The 7,142-nt window shown below is 41.2% G+C and overlaps 1 non-coding gene across 1 annotated transcript; it reads left to right on the forward strand.

The window, feature by feature from the left end:
* The first annotated feature begins 6,696 nt into the window (after positions 1 to 6,696).
* Positions 6,697 to 6,771, forward strand: Trnat-ugu. Its single transcript has one exon. It is a non-coding gene; the product is annotated as a tRNA-Thr (tRNA).
* The last annotated feature ends 371 nt before the right edge of the window (positions 6,772 to 7,142 follow it).

Below are 7,142 nucleotides of genomic sequence, written 5' to 3' on the forward strand. Positions count from 1 at the left end.
GAAATTCCAGTGTCAATTTTAACAGATCAGATTATAAGCTCAAAACATTTAACGTGCACTTCACAACTCTGCATCTTTGAAGAAGTAATATGCGACAACTGTTAAAGAATTTAGTTAATCTGTTCATCGGCGTGAGACATTACGTTCATATTATTCTTCCTGAGGTACTCATACTGCATCTCTCTTCAGAATATAGTGTCTGGAAATATCGATTCAAAATTAATTACTGCACACTGTTTCATTAACTTTTTCGAGCTAAATGACTTTTTGTGAGCCTTTGAACGACATCATAATTAAACCAGCCCTACCCCGTTCTCGTCAGAAGCACTTGGTTCAAATTCATTTACAGTGTAGCGACACATTTGTTCTCCTCTCCGTGATTGTATTGCTTTTCACGATGTCCATAATGTCAGTGTGTCAGAAAACTCACTTTTCCAAGCGATTTTTTAAATCTGTGTACTCAGCACAAATGTCAGAAAAGAGCATTGTAAATAAACCACACTGTTTTAAAACTTAGACCACACGTCTTATCATGCGGAGAATAATGATACCACTGCACAGCAAAAGTCAAGGAAAAATTCTGAGTTATTCCAGTGACGTAGTTGTTGACAACTTTTCCTCATTAAATGGCTTCATGAGTTATTTCTTCCACTGGCATGTTAAACAGCGGACCTTCAGTGATTATCAAAATGAAGTTAAATTGCTGATTCCCACGTTCCATGTCTTCTACTGTACTGACGGATGATGCATAATTGGTTGTTTGGTTAGTTGCACTCGCAACACTCAATTTAGTCTAATAGTTTTACATTAGTGAACTTCTCCGTTCTTTTGTCATCGAATAATTTCAAAGTTCAGGGGTAAAATAGTTTTTAACAAACAGGTATTCAGTTTATTAGACGTTAGATAGGTAAGACCTGACTAACAATCACAAAGACGCTAGTGAGATAGGAAAAACATTTGAAAGCTATAAATATCACTTTGTGCACGGAGTATTCAGTCATAATATTGACAAAAGATGTCCCATAGAGATTTTTTCACTAGTGGTGCCTGTTAAACGTATTACGACAAAACTTCACTTACTAGTGTCTTTCGTCTATTTTCTGTATTATGTACAAACACAGAGACAGATCAAATGTAAAGAAAGGATGTAAACAGTGGACAATGTACAGTGCGTCCCTTGCTCAACTCTGACCCCAACAAGATGGCTCATTAAATATGACGGCTTCCTAATATCACTTTCGTCCGTTGTAGTATGCATCAGTTAAACATTGCGCATTTACTAACATTCCTACAAGTCCAAATCTGATAGGCAGCTGCGACGCCAGTCCGCATGTGGCCAACACTTCGTAGCTACATTTTTCGCTTGTCAGAGAGTTGCAAAAGTGTCACCAAATAAGGGGATTTAAATTATGTAGCATGCTATGTAATTAAATGTATCTTATATCCCTTTCATGATACAAGATGAGAAATATACTCATATCTCTGTAGGATGGTTTTGTGAAAAATTACATCGCCCTTCGTCCTGCAGTTCGTTTTTGGGCAACGGTCTGTACTTCCACACACAAACACGATGTGTCCTAGCAGACGTTCCACTGTAACAGCCAGCCTCTAGTCCTTGCTACCTATGAAGGCGGTTCAGAGAGTATCGCGTATTTCACTCTAGTTCTGAGCGGATAGGTAACTCCTCGGAATTCTTCATCTTTATCCAGAGGCGCCGACATCCATCATTTCATCAACTGGGCAGTTGATGGGGCTACGTGAACGGCTCTACAATGGCCAAAAGACTTCGTCGTCATCGAGGTCTTTAGAGGAGGACATATCAAGAGACCCCAACCTCGTATTTGACGGAGCTTTGACGGATGGTATCCTTGCATTGGACAGCGAATATCCCGGTTCAGTCTGTTGAAATCCAGCTGCAACGTCACTGTTCGAGATAACGCACAGACTGACCCGAAAGTCCGTTAACATTTGAAAATTCTGCACTTCACGGAATAATCTAGGTAGAGAGGTAAAAGTTGACACACATGCTTGAAATGAGATGGCGCTTCATATGATACGAAAGCAATCATCAGCGTAACAACTGATTTTAAGCAAAGGCGATGTCCTTTATAACAAATGCTCAACATGTCGGCCTCCATTCATTAAAAAAAAAAACTGCAGTCGCGGAAAAATGTTGTGAACAGCGCTGCACGGTGTACCAGTAGGTATGGTAAGAAATTGCCGTCTGACGTCTTTTAGCATCCATAATGAGGTCGTGTGATTGCGGTAGACATGCGACTTCATGCACGCCCTCAACCAATAATCACACAGACTGAAGTGTGGGGACATAGCGGCCAAGCGTGACGCCCGTCCCGGCTCAGAGCGCGATCTCACCAAACGATGTGTGCAAGAGACGTTTCACACGTGTAGCAATATGGGATGGAGCCCCATCCTGCACAAACTCGCAATTTCCAGCAGGTATTTATCAGCCGGGCTATGAATGATCTGACTCCCTCTCTCAATATAGCTCATTTTATACACTATTCTCACGCGGTGTCGCTGACTTGTTGCTGTCCAGCGCCATCTGTTGGCCACTTGTTGTACTCCTATTAGGTTTCAATAAAACGCCATGGGCATTTGCGTCAATTTTTACGTCTTTTCCTACATTATCCGAGGATTACTACATTTTCAAATGTTAACGGACTTTTGGGTCATCCTGTATACGCATGTCGTCCACGGTGTTGTACTCGTATTTGGCCATCCGGTGATGATTAGAGACGTTTAAAATATTATGGTGTCAACATATTTCATCGATAGAATTTCACGCTTGGAAACAAATTATTCTACTGAAAAGCAAAGCGCGAAAGCACTTGTCCACAGGGAGATGGCTTGCGATCCCTACTTAAAGCTGGCTGCTTTGAAGAGGAAGTTGTTCAGTGCTACGACCTTCCTTCACGTACTCTCGCAGTGTTTGTTGAAGCAAAAGGGTCTCTACGAAGGCTGCAAAGAAATGTCTAATCAGTAGTGTTTGCTAGGCAATGACAATATTCTGCCAACTCTTCGACACGAATAACATCCAAAAATAACGTCTTTTCAACACCGAACAAAAATACAAATGAGAAACTACCTTGAAACTACAGTGACTAAAATAACGAACTTTTTCTGCATACAGGTGTACACAGAAATCCTAAAGAAGAATGCGATCATAACTACGATATTTGTGAAGCTAACAACTGCTACAGAACTCCAGGATGATTAGAAACGAAGTGAAATTAAGGCAATGCATTTTTCAGTTTGTATTGATGTCTCCGATCTTCTTGTGATACTAGACACACATATTAGCAGTTACGCTGAACACATACGCTTACTATGATGGGTCGTGTAAGCGACATGCGAATTGAATGCCCATTGAATAAGTAAATTTATCATCTCCACCAAAATAGTCTCTCCTCGGAGCGTCTGTCGCCATTTTGAGTTCCAGTCCCGGAAAGAACAAGTAGATACGACGTGTATACTATATCTTTTTAAAAATGAAATTGTCCACTGTTCGGCCGGCCGAAGTGGCCGTGCGGTTAAAGGCGCTGCAGTCTGGAACCGCAAGACCGCAACGGTCGCAAGTTCGAATCCTGCCTCGGGCATGGATGTTTGTGATGTCCTTAGGTTAGTTAGGTTTAACTAGTTCTAAGTTCTAGGGGACTAATGACCTCAGCAGTTGAGTCCCATAGTGCTCAGAGCCATTTTTTTTGTCCACTGTTCGACGATATTCTCTCTTGCTGCTGCCATATCGCAAACAAGCTAATGTTTGTCGCCGCGTTCCTACCTGCAGACTGTGTTATATACCGCGGAACAGAGCTAAATTACTTAATGACCTGCAGTGGAAGACCGCTGACCCGAAAGCCGCGTTGTATAACGGATCTTCACGTGACGGGACACTTCATTAGTTGATCACTCGCGCGCTTGGTTTGCACTCTGCCACGAGAGACACGGACACACGAACGCATTCTCGTCACAAATAATTCAATCGCCTAACACCCCAGGCACAGCTGTAGGTTTTAACTACGCTGTTCGAATCTATAACCCTCAGGCGAACAGCTAGCTGCTACTCGGTTGATTGATTTGGTTAAGGCGGTGGATGGTTTTGCGCACTCATTCGAGCAAATTCTGCGCCAATTGGCAAGTTACGCTTGAAGTACATCGTCCATAAACACGTCATAACACATCAGACTCCTATCAGTGGGCGATATTCACTGTGTTCCATAGGTTGGATTACTGCGCGTTTGACAAACTCACTTGTAACTAGCCTGAGGCCAAGACAGCGATTAAAAATCAGTAGACACACACACACACACACACACACACACACACACAGAGAGAGAGAGAGAGAGAGAGAGAGAGAGAGAGAGAGAGGCGCCCACTCGATGAAAAAAAAGAAACAGCTTGCCGAAAGCAGTTCTCTTTGTAGCCTGTTACAGGAAGCAGGAATCAAAGAGAGTCCTTTTCAGACTACTCGTACTTCATGAAATACAGGTGACAAAACCACGCCAATCTCTGTGTCCGCTCTCATTACTTTTTCATCATAAAAGCGACATCGACAGTAGTGAAAAGCTGCGCGTTTTTGTGAACGTTGAGGCTGGAAAATTAGCAGACAGTCTCTCGAGGTAGAAGCAACTGTTTTTCACCTCAGTTAGACGACTTTCGCGATGGGAATCGCACTTAACTTTGCTGAAAACTCTTTTAATGAGTGACGATCCAGTTCTTTTGTCTGTTTAGTGAAAAGCTTTATTCAGAGCACTTTAACAGTGTGCTTCTTCCGTTTTTAGAACTTTTTATGTAACAAATGTGCAGCTAAATTAACTGTTGGCGCTCATCCATTGGAATCTCTTAATGCTGTCTCCCGAAGAATTTAGTTCGAGGGCGTTTAATGTTTAGTGTCAAATTTCGACAGCTGTTTCCTCGTCACAGTTTTCAGTGCAATGGCAGATAACTGTTGCAGAGAAAATACATGTTTAGCTGTTTTCGGAAATTCAACTCTATGGGGATGAAATAGGGGTTGCAAACTTTTATGAAAATATTTCGTTATTTTAAAACATTTTTAAAGCTAAATCTGTGGAAACTGATATATGACTTCGCAGTTAGAAAAAAAAACACGTATGTTAGGGGATGGAAGCTGCTATGGAAATACCACTGCAAGAACTCAAAAGACAGAATTAACAAAAATCTGCGATTCCAGCTACCATAATCGCTTTTTGGTCAGAAGTCAATTTGGAAAAGACTACGCTTCTATGACCTCAATTAGCGTGAAAAGTTTAGAAGGTGTTGCAATTTGTGAATTAAATCAGAGAAAATTATTTAATGGTCGCCACGACAAAATGATTTTTTTAAAATTACGTAGAAAAAGAAATGGATCTTTAATACATTAATTTTTCATTAGGCCTAATAATGTTTGTGAAATTCTTTTTGTTATAATTACTACACAAATTAATCGTTGCTGATGACAAAATAGCTAACACGTTTAAATACGATTCCAAGCACAGCAATTCCGTTTGAGATGACACTGTCTGACTGCTAATTTTTAAATGATCAATTTGCACATGAATATATAAATTCAATTAATTTTTTTTCTTAACTGTGCAAATCTCACGCGAAGAATTGCTTTATTAAATTCTGATACGCTGTCTACAGCTTACTTTGTGTAGACTAGACTGTTTGCACAGTTGAAACATCCCCTTTGAAAAATTAATGAATTAGTGTTGATAAACCTCTTACGTCATTTGATTTTCAAACAGCTGAGCAGAACTGAACGTACTCAGACATTTCTCTCTTTACTTATTCTGATCAACACTAAACTGACACACAATATTTTTTAGCCGCACGCAACCTGACTTTCAATAATCCCTACAAAAGATCGGCCCTGACTAACAATAACCTATAGCTTTAATGAATCACTTACCTCACAAAAATCTTCGTTATGCCAACTACTGCAATACAGCGAGCGCCAATACTGCCAGCTAAAAAAATATTCTAACTACTGAAGGCACTATATATGACGGTAGTATTTGTTCCCGAAAGAACAGTTACCGTGGATGACCATGCAGCTTTGCTAGAAATGAAATGATAATTAAATAGACACCCTAGCTGCAAACAGCCGTTGATGTACTTCATTGGGCACACATTTTCAACATGTCCCCAATGAAGTACATCAACGCCTGTTTGCAGCTAGGGTGTCTATTCAATTATCATTTCATTTCTAGCAAAGCTGCATGGTCATCCACGGTAACTGTTCTTTCGGGAACAGATACTACCGTCATATATAGTTAAAATATGGCTTCCCGGCCGTTGACCTTCTTGTGCGCACATTTTCAACATGTCCCCAATGAAGTACATCAACGCCTGTTTGCAGCTAGGGTGTCTATTCAATTATCATTTCATTTCTAGCAAAGCTGCATGGTCATCCACGGTAACTGTTCTTTCGGGAACAGATACTACCGTCATATATAGTTAAAATATGGCTTCCCGGCCATTGACCTTCTTGTGCGCACGCACACGCTATGCCCGAACTCGTACGGGACTTGGTAGATTAATCTGCCACGAGTAATGAGTATGATGGGCAAACATCTATTAGGCGTACTACGAATGTAGTGGTGTGGACATTTTGGGAATGTGGATCTCACGGGGAGCGTGCAAGGGATAAATCCCTGCAGACGCACTATCCTCTGCGCACACGGTGGCTCAGATGGATAGAGCGTCTGCCATGTAAGCAGGAGATCCCGGGTTCGAGTCCCGGTCGGGGCACACATTTTCAACATGTCCCCAATGAAGTACATCAACGCCTGTTTGCAGCTAGGGTGTCTATTTAATTATCATTTCATACTGAAGGCACTAACTACTGATAGGCATAGTTAGCAACGAGTTGATAGAGAACAAACAATGTATTTAGGCATAGTTAGCAACGAGTTCATAGAGAACAAACAATGTATTTACCTTAATAGTGTTCAAAAGTCATATGATATACGATATTACAAATTTACTCTTTCTGATGGACACACGTCCACATCGTCCGCTCTCAAAATTCTGCTATCTCTGTCCCCACATCCACCACTGCTGGCGCCTCACCTCTATCTACGCAACGCTACGCGCTGTTCACATCCAACTGCCCTACACTA

Source organism: Schistocerca americana, chromosome 3, assembly GCF_021461395.2.
Source record: "Schistocerca americana isolate TAMUIC-IGC-003095 chromosome 3, iqSchAmer2.1, whole genome shotgun sequence".
In the NCBI taxonomy this organism is placed as follows: domain Eukaryota; kingdom Metazoa; phylum Arthropoda; class Insecta; order Orthoptera; family Acrididae; genus Schistocerca; species Schistocerca americana.